Raw genomic sequence first — 12264 nt, 5'->3', positions numbered from 1 at the left:
GTGCCCCATCCTGTGTTTTAAAAAGTACCGGTTTTCGCTCACAGCAGCAGCGGTTCATGGCCCGCTATTGACATGACGCATGGTTTTTGCAAACGCTGTCCTAAGGGCATTGGCTCCCGGGCCTGTGTTCACCCCTCTGCGTGAACATCCCCATCGGTGCGGTGCGGTCTTTCCACAGGGTCACACATGCTCACCTTGACTTTGACCCATCCTGTTGGCCACTGGGTGGGCCCAGCAGAGCGGCGCCTTGGCGGTGAGCTGGCGGGGGGGGGAGCCCTCACGTTCCCCCAAGGCTGTACCCCCACTGCCAACCTCAGTTCCGTGCCTGCCTTGTCCGAGCGTCCACTGTGGGGACAGTGAGTGTCTGCTGGAGCTGGGATTTGTTTTCACCGGTCACTCAGCAGACCATGATGAAGAGGTCTCACGAGAGGGCAGGAAGGTGACCCAAGACGGGAAGGCTCTGAGCTCAGACGGGCGAAGGCTTCCCTGTCAGGGGCTTGGTGCCGAGGTCCTGCCATGGGACAGAGGGCACAGCGTCTCCATCCGGGGCCCCATGGAGGTCACCGTGAACAAGCAGGACAGACTGCAAGCCAGGACACTTTGTTAAAATTTTATTTCTCCTTCCTCCCCCCGCCTCGCTTCCTTCCTTCCCCCCCCTCCTAAGAGAGAGAACGTTTGAGAGCAAGCGTGCATATGAGCCGGGGAGGGGCAGAGAGGGAGGGAGACAGAGTCCCACGCAGGCTCTGCACTGTCAGCCCAGAGCCCAATGCGGGCCTCAATCCCCAAGCCTGGGATCATGACCTGAGCCGAAATCAAGGGGGCACTTAACTGACAGAGCCACACAGGTGCCCCGAAGTTACAACGGAGGCCACACGAGAGCCTTTGACCCATTAATTGTGGTGAAACTCCAGAGAAGCTCCGAAAAGAGGCTTGCTTCAGACCTCGGTGTCACTGCGCCCCCGGGCCCCGCCCCGGCCAGCCGTGACCTTCCTTCACGCCTCACCAGGGAACGCCCTCCCCAGCCTTCTCCCCGTTCGCTCTGTGCTCCCGGCTCGCAGGACAGACTCCCTGGAGGGACGGCCTGTCCCCCACGTTCCCCCTGCACCGGAGTCCCACCCTGGGGCCGAAGATTGCTCTCAGAAAATGCCAGTTTGGTTGTCACCACTTAGCTCTGGATCGTTGGTGTCCCCTCCCCTCGTGCACCGAGGTGTCCAGAGCCCCCTCCACCACCGAGCCTCCCCACCTTCCCCAGAGAGGCTTGTGAGCTTGGAGTGTGTGGCCTCCCTCAACCTCACCCGTCACCTACGCACGTCTGAGATGTGCTGCCCGTCTAGCCCCTCTCCTCTGAAACCTTCCGTCCCCCTTAGCACTTGATGCTTTTATGTAAAAAAGTTTAATTTTTTTTTCATTTTTGAGAGACAGAGACACACAGTGTGAGCAGGGGAGGGTCAGAGAGAGAGGGAGACACAGAATCCGAAGAGGCTCCAGGCTCTGAGCTAGCTCTCAGCACAGAGCCCGGTGCAGGCTCGAACCCACGAACCATGAGATCATGACCTGAGCCAAAGCTGGTTGCTTAACCAACTGAGCCGCCCAGGGGCCCCTTGTGCCTTTATTAGGTTATCTGGCACACTGGGTCAACTTTTCCTTGGGGAGACAATGCGGGGGGGGGTGCATGTCTGGCCCCTCGGTGGACAGAGCGTTCCTGGGGGCCTCTGGGGCCTTGATTTCCACTCTGGGTAGCACGTCGAAATGCAGAGAGTTTACGCCACTTACGTTGTCCGTGCGGCTTACCAATCCGTGTGTACAGACGTTGAAGGTAGAAAGGAATGACTAAGCCACCACATCTCAGCGGAACAAAAGAGCGGCTGAGGAGAGCCGGCGACTGGAGAGGCCGTGGCTGTCACTGCGATTATTAATACATCGTAGAGACATTTTGGGGATTCCGCCATGTTCTGTATGGTTGCCAACAAAATGTTGACAGTTGGATTGTGGTTAATAAATTCATTTAGATTTATAAGCATTGTTTACAGAACCTGCTTGCCTGCTGAAACTCCAACAGCATCTGTTCCTTCTTACTAATTAACTGCTAATTACGAACGAGCCTTGTGTGTTTGTCAGTATAACTGGCTCATGCATTTTGTAAGGAACATTAACAAATTGATTTACATAGTGGCAAAGCCGTCAAAAACGTAAACTGAACAGCAAGCCTTAAAGCCCTTTAGCCAGTTTCTGAGCGAAGCCAACTTTCGATGCTACGTGTGCTGTGAGGTCCCGGTTACCTTAATTCTCCGGTCAAGGTACGTGATCGGGAGCGAGAGTCCAATGAGAGAGAGCCCCGCGGCAGGCGGCTTCAAGTGACAGTGTCCCCGGGGGGACGTCCTCCAGGAGCGCCCGTGGGAAGTGCGTTGTGCCCCCTCAGAACGCTCGCAGCAAGATTCTGTCAGTACCGCTTCGCGTCAAAGGGGCCGAGCCCGTGTTGAGCCCTCAGGCAGCCAGGCGCCTGGCCGGAGATTCGAACTCCGTCCATCACGCTCTTCCCCTTCTCCGGGCTCCTCCCAGTTTCAGGCCGCACGGAGGCACAGCATGTTTTTAAGGGCAGGCATTTAAAATTAACCAGTTAGATGGCGAACTCCAGCAGCTCTGGGCTCATCGCCTTTCAGGGAGAGGATGAGGGCAGCCCCTGCCTGTCTGCTGCGGGCGTGTCTGCATCCTAGCAGCTCCAGAAGAATCCAGCCTCCGGGGGTTTTCTCTGCAGTTGCCTCCTTGCTTAGAGCTCAGGGACAGAAAAATAGAGCCAAGGCAAGAGAGACGTGAGCACAAAAAGAAGGGAAGAAACGTGTTGCACCAGTGACCGTTATTTTCGTGGTTACTCTACGGATCCTTCAGAATGCCGGTGTAAAACCGGAGAGCAGGAGCCAGGGAGACCGAGGGGTCGCGGGGTCGAGGGTTTGGAGACTCGCTCAGGTCAGGTGTGATCACAGCGTGATGTTACAGAAAGGAAGCAGCACTAGTAAGTGTTTACGGAGGTGGAATGTTCGGTAGAAAGGATCAAAGTGGACAGTGCCGATGTGAGCCTGGAGGCTCTTTGGGGCCCCGGGCTGCCTGGAAGGCACGAAGATCGGAGCTTTCGGGGAGACCCCACATGCGGGCCGTGCAACTCGGCAAACACCCCCCCTCCCCGAACCCGAGTCACCTCGTGTGTCCAACAGGAACGACAGAACAGCCCCCTTGCAGGGCTGTTGGCGGACCAGGAAGAGAACAGGTTACCCGTGTAAGGCAGGTGGCAGTGAGTGATGGATCAGAATACCGCAGTTACGTCCTCCTCCTCTGTGCATGCGTGTACAACAAATACCCGTGAACACCTTATGTTCAGCTTTACCAGATCCTAGTCATTGCCTGTGGGAAGAGAGTCTTCTCTCACCAGTAAAGCATCATTGTAAGTTCAGGTAAGTGAAAAAAGTTGAAGCGAGCATAAAAACAGAAGGAGCACAGGACGGAGGGTAGTTCTGTCACAGAGCCGCCAGCCCGTCCCCTTGACAGCTGAGCTGCGTGACGGACGTCTTCAAAGGCACCGCGGATGAAGAAGAGGCCCCTGCCTTCGAAAATTTTGTTAAAAGTCAAAAAGAAACGACTCGATGCAGCATTTCGCATTCTGGAAGGAGGAACAGAAGCCGTGCTTTCCGAAGTATTCGTTCTTGCAGTTTTCCCCCCGCACAAGTTAGGTTTAGAAAACGGAAGGAAGTCACGGTCTGCTCCAGAGCATCACGGAATGGTTCGGCCAGCTGCAGAGGATTTCAGGGGTCAGTGGCTGAACGGGGGCACGTTCGCTGCCATCACTACTTCCGGCACGGCTGACCTGACTGCGACCCCGTCCAGGAACTCACAGCCCAGCAAGAAAGCCAGCCTTGTCTCCGCATCTGTAGTGTGTAACAGGCTCCACCGGACAGAAAGTGCCGGGGGACCCGGAGGGAGCATCCGCTCCGTCTCTGCACTGTTTACCGCCACCCTTAGCGCTTGAGTGTTTACCACACACAGCATTTCAGGATCAGAAAGCCTTTTCTCCTGGAACTTAACTGGTTAAAGACTTCTTTAAAGCATAAACTAAAAGTAAAAATTTTGGGGGCTCCTGAATGGCTCAGTTGGTTAAGCATCTGACTTTGGCCCAGGTCATGACATTGTAGTATGTGAGTTCGAGCCCCACATCGGGCTCTGTGCTGACAGCTCAGAGCCTGGAGCTGCTTCAGATTCTGGGTCTCCATCATTCTCTGCCCCTCCACTGCTCACGCTCTGTCTCTCTCTCAACAATAAAGACATTTAAAAAAAAATGTATTCTTTGTTGGAGGGGGGAGATTTATAATAGAAACCCAGTTTCTGACTCTGTTTAAAGTTGCCACTCAGGAAGTTAAGTTGGAAGCATAAAGCTGTCTCTAAGCGGCCACTGGTGAACATGGGGTTTATTCAGGAGAGACACCGTGATGTTCCAGGATCTAACAAATTCCCCGTGCTGCAGATTTAACGTGACGCAGGTTTGGAGGCCACAAGATGTGCACGTGCAGAGTTCTCTCTCCCCCGGGATCTTAATCTACACTCAGCGTGAAGCAATCTTTTGTGCAGAGAGCTTAAAAAACAATAGGATGCATTTGGAAGGAAGCGTCTGAGAACACTAGGTAGTTCTTTTCCATTTAAATGTTGCACAGGGGACTCGCAAAGGCTTTGGACCAATTGTTTTCGATCTTGCAGACAGATCTATGCCCGTCGCTGTGCGTGGGCACAGATACACGCACACCCTCCACCAACGTAATATTGGAGGAGCCAGAAGGCTCTGTGAGTGGGCTTCTGGGGAGGGAGGTTTGCTGGTAATTGGTCTTCATAGCCATCCTGCCCGGTCGAGAACCCCCACTTTAGGGGGACCCCAGGCAGCGAAGGGGACGGCTGCTTTGTGCCTCCTGTCTGGGACTCCTGGCGGAAGGGGGATTTCTGCTTTCACATGTGAAGCCGTTCCTTACTAAGATTATCATCATTTGAAAGACATTTTTGTAGCTTGATTTCTGCTCCGAAATAGATGTCACCAAACACAGGATGAGAGAAACTTATAAAGAATTATGAACTTCTTTTTAAAATGAGAAAGTCAATGAAGGGAGGCAGCATAACCAGAAAAGGGGAAAATTAAAATCTGAAATAATTTATGAGCAAAATAATTCTCCAGCTAAGAGTGTATTAGCTGTTTACTCAAAACATTCGAGAGGAATGTTTGCAATCGGACCGCACTGTGATCTTGGGGGAGATTCACCATCTCCCGCCAGGCCCCCGGCTTCATTTTCTTCCTCGCAGACATGTAGGCAGGCATCAGGGGGGACTCCCTGGGTGACACACCTGTTGATGGCCAGTCTTTCACGACAGTAAGCCACCAGCCACTGAGAGCCATTCTGGAGGCTTCCACCGTTGTGGAGAAATGGTTGAAAAACAGTTTAAGGACAGAAATGGCTTGGCAACATACCACAGTGACATGTACATAGGGGGAGAGAGAGCCCTGCTGACCCTCTGCCCGACTTTCCCCTCTGCCCAGAAGTTGCTGGAAACACCCCTGTCTTCTGGCCTCCTTCTCAGCTCCTTTTCTGACTCCTTCCTTTGGAAGCTTTGCACAGGATGGGTCCAAACTCAACGTTCATTGGCCCGGGTCTCACTGGGATGTGAATACTAGCAGTATTCAGACGTGGCGCACTTCAGCGTCGCCCTGCTGGCTGTGGGGTGAGCCTGGACCGGAGGGAGCAAGAGCCCAGTTAGGAGGGAGGCAGAGCCGCGGTCCCCGTGAGAGAGCCTGGGGAGGCCGGGGGAGGGCTTGTGAAGGCCGTGGCTGCAGGAGTAGAGGGAACGGGACATATCTGGGAGCTTAATGGCAGTGGTGACAGATGTGCGGGACTCGGGGGAGGGTTGGTGCTGAGGTTTCCGGCTCAGAGAGCATCATAGAAGATGGTCCAGTCACATGATGAGAGAAGATGGGGCGGGGTGGAGGAGGAGAGGATGACGGGCCCAGAAGAAGCCTTGGAAGTCACGTGGTTTAGACATCCCACATTTGAGGAGCCCGTGGAATACCAAGCACACCCCTCTGGTGGGTGCTTTTGCACCTGGGGAAGGCCTGGGCTGAAGGTGTAGTTTGGGGACTGCACGTGTGGACGGGCGATTGGGGACGTTAGAGGACGCGCCGTCGCGGACGCACACAGGACAAGCGCTGCGAGAACAGGCCGCCGGGAAACAGGACCAGAGAAGTAGGAGAAGACCTGAGAGGCTGCGTGTCCAGGCGACCGCAGAGCTCAGCTTTTGCAGACAGAAGACAGGAAGAGGACTGGAAGGTAGCGTCGGGGGGACAAGGTCGCCGAGGCTGTCCAGGACGCGATGGAGAGGCTGCTGAGTAATGAGCAGCAGGGAAGACGCAGGACAGCGGGTGGACGACACAGGCAGCCTGATCAGCGAAAAAGAGAAAAATCGGTCTGGAAGTCACCAGTTAGCGCGTGGCGACACAACGCGGGAACAGACTCGTTTCTGTTCAGAGAAGAGCTGCCAGCAGCCTCACTCAGTCAGAAACCCTGGAGTCAAGAAATGAATTTGCTGACTGTCCAGCAACATACGAATCACTGCCAGCGTTTTGACGCGCTGACCAGGTGCGCGGCGGTGGCGTTTGGCTTCTCGTTTCGGGGTCCGAGGGCTTTCCGCCGCGGGCCAGCCTCTCCCCAACGGCTGCGACTTCCTGGGCTCCTGTCATTGCCGGAAGAACAAACGATTTCCAGCGTGCGGCCCCTCTCTCGGCCGCGTCCTGGACACGCCTGGCGATGCCCCGTGACCTGTCCCCACCCGCACAGCCCTGCCAACCCTCTTCGTCCTCCCAAAGCCCAGGCGCCGCTTCCTTCCGCTCCTACTCGCGGCCTCCCCTGCGCTCTCACCAGGGGGTCGAAGGCCTTCAGGCTCAGCGCTGGGAAGCATCTCCATCGGCACAAGAAACCTTGTGGTCCCCAGTCCACCATGATGGCGGATGATCTGCACCTCCTTCCACAAGGTGCCACTCGAGGGGCGGGGGCTCTCTCTCCAGAAGCAGGAGCTCACCCGGTGGTTGGCCCTCCCGACATCTCCCTGCCGTTCTTCACATCCCTGTTCCAAGAGCAAAGGCCACACGGGAAGGGAGGGGCGGGGAGGCATGCCAGCTCGCTCGCTGCCCCTGGGCGTGTGGGCGATGCTTGCGGGAGTGCGCCTGGGTGCAGAGCGCACGCTGGGTGCTCTCCAGCCGGAGTTCGTAATGAGCACTGTGCAGAGAGATTCAGGGATCGGAGAACACGGGGGGCTTTCACCTTCATGCCTACCAACCCCTAAGGACATCAGCACTTCCCTCAGAATGGAGGCCACAGTGGCGGGAGCAGAGCCTGTGGCCTCGTTACCCGCAGAAGTCACAAACCTGTTTCCTCCACGTGGTCGTTGTCACGGATCCTTTGACTGGGTCCCTCACACGTTCACCGTGTGGAGGAATGGCCGGGCCGCCGCTAGACCGTACTGGAAGTGCTCCTGAAGGGGCGTGCTGCTGGCCTGTGCAGACGGGTGTCTTACGTCTGGGCGACCACGTTCAAGTCCAGCAGGTTCTTTGTGTCCCCGTGAATCTGAAGGCCGTGTTCTCACAAGAGGTCCTCTGGGAGCGAGCCTCCCTGTGGATACTGTGTCTGTCAATCCCATAAACTGAAAACGTTCCGTGTGAGACCAGGGGCCTGGTGTTCAAAACCGGACGGGGGCGTGGGCTGTCCTGTGATGCCCCTTCTCAGTTCTGCCCGCGGAGCCCTTCAAAACCAGGGGCATCGGCCAGACATCCAGCCCGCGGCCTGAGGGCGCTGTTCTTAGTCACAGCTCACCTCTCCCCTCCGGATCCCCAGGGACCTTTTCTCACCCCTTTGGTCCTGGGCCCCTGGCTTTCCTTGTCTTTGCATTCTGTCCATGACATTCATGGAGTCATCGAGTCAGGAAGCAGGGCCTGCCCTTAACCTTGCATGTTGTCCTTCCCACTCGTTCCTGGACATTTGCCATGTCCTGCTCAGTTTTTGACCTGACTGCTACCTTGGAAAAGCCCGCTTGGGAAGTGGCCCTCAGCTGGTGTCCGGGAGCCGTGGGGGCTTCCCAGCATCCCCAGGACAGACGAGTGTGGCCGGCTGTGTCTACACTGTGTGCAGACAGCACAGTCAAGACCATGGGCCCAGCACCCAGGAGGTCCCTGGTGCTGGGCCTCTAATGAGCATCCCTGGTAGACAGATGTCACACGTGTCATTACAGCCCGTGGCTGGAAAAATCGGTTGTCCCGGGGCTCCTGGAAGCCTGGTCCTGGTCCCCCGGCACTCCCCACCTCCACCCTCCACCCGCTCGCCTCGTTTTGCTGACCGCTCTGCATCTTAGCACGGGAATAATCCACAGTTGGGCACATGGCTGCCGGCTGATCCCGGGAGGCCTCCCAGCGAGCCAGCGCTCCCAAGGGAAGTCTTGGGGACGCCCCAGCACAACAACTCTCAAGACTAGACCTCACCTCCTCCTTTCTGGAAACCTTTATCTCACTATGCACTCAAACTTTTCCGTATTTTATCAAGAATGTATACAGGTGAGCTGCTGTCTGGAGGCTGGTGAGTTTAGAGAGGCATCTCGTGAAACACTTGGCTGAATGTTTGGAAATTTGGATCTAGGACTCAGCGGAAAAAGGGTTTTGAAGAAAGCCATTTGTAGGCTCTTTGCCTGAGGTTCACAGACCCCCTGAAACCCAGGTGGGGTGTAAGAGTAGGTGTGTCTCTCTTCTCAGAAGGAATCCCACTGCTGCCCAGCGGGTGAGACCCTAAGAACCACAGGCGGGCGGGCACCGCCCAGGGCGGGCGGGCAGAGCAGGTGCGGGGAGGCTGTTGCCGAGGCAGCAGACCCACTCGGGCCGACCTGCACGCGCCCCAGGACCCTGTCGTGACTTTCATGTCCAAATAACCGCATCTCAGGAGACCAGGTGCCCGTAAGGATGACCGTTCCATTTGCAACATTGGAAACCGAGGAAGAAGAGACAACTCGGATGGTTTCCTGGGCTTTTGGTTTGAGCTCAGATCAAGTGAAAAGGTGGCTCCGCTCAGAAAAAAAAAAAAATCCACCGCTTCTGAAAGGTTGCTGGAACCAAGAAACGCGAGATTGTCTTCTGTTGTCCCTCAGGGCTGGCCCTTCCGACTCTTAAACACTCCCACAGTGCAGAGCCCTCTTTCCACGCACTTGACTCATGCCTGCAACTTCGTCCGAAGGGAAAACGGCTCACAGTGGAAAGGATGTCAGGGCCCTGTGTGCGTAGGCTAGATTACATTCATAAGCAGCGTGAACCCCTTCATAAATTATTTAGCTCGAAGTTCATTCTCCGTAGGAAATTACATCTCTGAAAAGACATGACAGGGTTAAAATGAATCAGGTTCACCATAAAACTCTTGTAAGCATGGTAATTTGATCTGTCATTTTATCAAATAAGAAACATTTCCCATACTTCTGAATGCTCGTAACTTAAATAGCGGCATTAGCACACACAGTAAAGCATCATTTCTCCCATGGCAGGTGTGTTTCCAAACATGAAATGCACTCTTCCAGGTTTGCCGGACAGGACAGTGACCTTCAGACACGACGCCTGGCCCGTGGCACCTGGGGCTCCTTGGTTTCTTTTACTAAGTAGAGCAAAATCCCGCGAAGTTACTCAGCCCAGACTCTACTTCCACAGGATGGCCAGTACGCTGGGGAGGGAGCATTTAAAACCTTGACATTAAACCGCTTCTGGTCAATCCTGCCCCGTCTGCACGTGCGTGTTCACCTAGCAGAGTGGCTCATGGGCGGAGGGAGTGGCCGTGCGGCCCTGTCTCCGCTGCCTCTGCCAGCACAGCACCTGGGACAGAGTCTGCACTTGGTAAGTGGGTGGTGGGCAGGGTCGTGCTCACGGGCAAATAGTCGGGTTCTTGCTGGAGGTGCTCCGATGCCTGTGCCCTCTCCAAGCCGCTTAAGAAGAGGAGGAAAATAATCACGGTCTCAACAAAGATTTGGATTTCACAAAAGAGCAGAACGGTTCACAGTGAAAATAAGAGTCCATTGACTGTCATGGCCGTGATGCGGGCCTTGCCCACGAGTGTAACGTGGATCACGTAGCCCCCTTGTAAGGTGCTGTACCCAGAGCTCTGTTACACTCCCCACGTGCCCCCGTCCAGGCGCACCCAGGCGCACACGCACGCACCGCAGGCTGATGGATTTTACTGGTCTTCCACAGAGAACTCCGAGCCCCGTCTTACTAGTTCATTTAACTTTTTGCCCCTTCTTGTAGGTGTATGGAGGCATTTCGCTCACTTGGGCTCTTAGTGCATTTCCGGTATTGGAGAAGGTTTGGAGTTGTGTCCATGGCCGATTTCTCCTCACCCCCCCTGCCTGCCCCTCAGGGCCTGGGGTCTTCGGTGGACAGAACCCCCCATTCACGTGTGTGTTTTAGGGGTATGCTGGCCATGTTGTTCCTGAAAGCTCTAAGTAAAAATGACTTTGTTCCATGGCGCTATGTTAAATTGGCTGGTTAATTCTGGTGTTATTTACCCTGTAATTCATTAGTTTCACCCCACCATTGGCAGCTGACAGGCTGTAATTTCACGCCTTGCAATAAAAGATGTCTCATAATCTGCTTCATTTAGCAGCAAGAGAATTTAATGAAATTAACTGCAGTCCTAATTATGCCAGTGAATACTAAAGACAGCCATCAAGTTTTCTCGGAAAAAGGACGAGGCCCACCTCGTGAAGGATTTAGAATATAATTTCCTGGGAAAAGTTGCAAATGTCTCCCTTCTATTGGCCAACAAGGGCCAATTATGACCACACATATGACTATAATTAACTGATTTTTTTCCGAATGCCTCTCCAAGTATTCACCGTTTCCAATCAAATTTAAGAGTGATCCCTCTCCAGGAGCCGCGTTGATGATGTAAATAAGTCGATGTTAGGTTCAGCATTAGCGGCCTATCCCCCTGTGCTGTAGGCTTCCAGAACGTCACCATTGGGCCACAGGTTTTCGGGTGCAACTGTGAGAGCCTTCACTCTAAAATGGGGCCTCCTTCAGCCCCGTCTGTTCCAGGCTCTGGAGCGGGGAGACCGCCCACTGCAGGTCGCTCCCTGTGGGCTTGGAGATTCCACCTTCCCTGACCCTGCACCCAGCCTCGCTCCAGGACGAGAGGTCTTTTCCGCCTCACCTTCCAGCCCGCTCCCTGCCCCCCAGGCGGGGGGGGGGTGGGGGGGGGGTGGGGCGCGAGATGTGTCCTTGGCACCTTGTTCCCGGTACTCTCCCACCTTCGAACTCTCCACCTGCTCGTGCACACCTTTCCTGCCCTGCCTTCGCTCCTCCTGCCCTCGCCTTTCAGCAGAGGGGGAGGAGGAGAAAGGCAGGGGAGGCGAGCTAATGCTCGGAGAAGGCCCAGGCCCCCAGGGGCACCTTTCCCCGCCCTGGGGCTGCATCCATCCCTGCGTCTCCCGAGTAGGCAGAGAGAACACAAGCATGATGTCAGTTAGTGCAGGGACCACAGAGGAAACACAGACCAGGGCACAAAAGGGCCGCCCCTTCTCCCCCGGACAGAAAGCGATTCAAACCCGCCCATGAGAAATTCCGTGTTGTATTTAAGTGCGATAGAAACATCAAGAGCCACGAGTTATTCCCTGCTGCCTGTCTTGTAATCACACTTACAAATGAGTGACATTTCTCACGTTCTAAAAGTAATCACCTGCCTGGGGGCGGGCACCTGCTCCCGTGGTCCCGCCCCCCACGCACCGAACGAATATCATGGGCTCCGCGCGCAGCTCCTCAGCACGCTGGTGGGGGGCGTCCTTGCAGGGGCTTTCGTTTTGGAGGCCGCGTTTGAAAAATGACGGTGAGGCGTTTCTTTCCCTGAGGCTGCCTGTGGGGAGGGCTCTGCACCTCGGGGGCAGCGCGGAATCGCCGCTGTTCGCGGTGAGCAACCCCCCTTCACCAGCACGAGGCCACCCCCGCAACGGCTGCCCTGCCAGGGCCGACCTGCCCCAGCCGCGGGCGTCCAGTGCGTGCCCGAGGGTCTGCGTCCACTCAGGGTCCCAGGGTCTTCGGCCGGCGCAGGGACATCTACCCGGTGGGTGGCGGTGCCGGGCCCTCCCCGAGGGCCTTCCGCCCGACAGGGCCACCGTCGCTGTGCGCCGCGCCCCCCTCCTGCCCGACACAGCCGGCCGCGGGGCTCC

At 55.8% G+C, this 12264-nt stretch overlaps 1 protein-coding gene and 1 long non-coding RNA gene across 3 annotated transcripts in view; one reads left to right on the top strand and one right to left on the bottom strand.

Annotated features, from left to right (window-relative positions):
• Window positions 1-12264, top strand: part of AGAP1 (ArfGAP with GTPase domain, ankyrin repeat and PH domain 1) — a 306663-nt gene that overhangs the window by 80181 nt on the left and 214218 nt on the right. The window lies entirely within an intron of this gene.
• On the bottom strand, window positions 6647-7731 carry LOC115287296. Its single transcript, XR_003906385.1, has 3 exons — window positions 7445-7731; window positions 6939-7143; window positions 6647-6753 (listed from the first exon to the last, which is right to left on the bottom strand). It is a non-coding gene; the product is annotated as an uncharacterized LOC115287296 (long non-coding RNA).

The sequence above is a fragment of the Suricata suricatta genome, chromosome 3, assembly GCF_006229205.1.
Source record: "Suricata suricatta isolate VVHF042 chromosome 3, meerkat_22Aug2017_6uvM2_HiC, whole genome shotgun sequence".
In the NCBI taxonomy this organism is placed as follows: domain Eukaryota; kingdom Metazoa; phylum Chordata; class Mammalia; order Carnivora; family Herpestidae; genus Suricata; species Suricata suricatta.
Note: the sequence above shows the minus strand (reverse complement) of the source record. Positions and strands in the feature narration are given on the sequence as shown.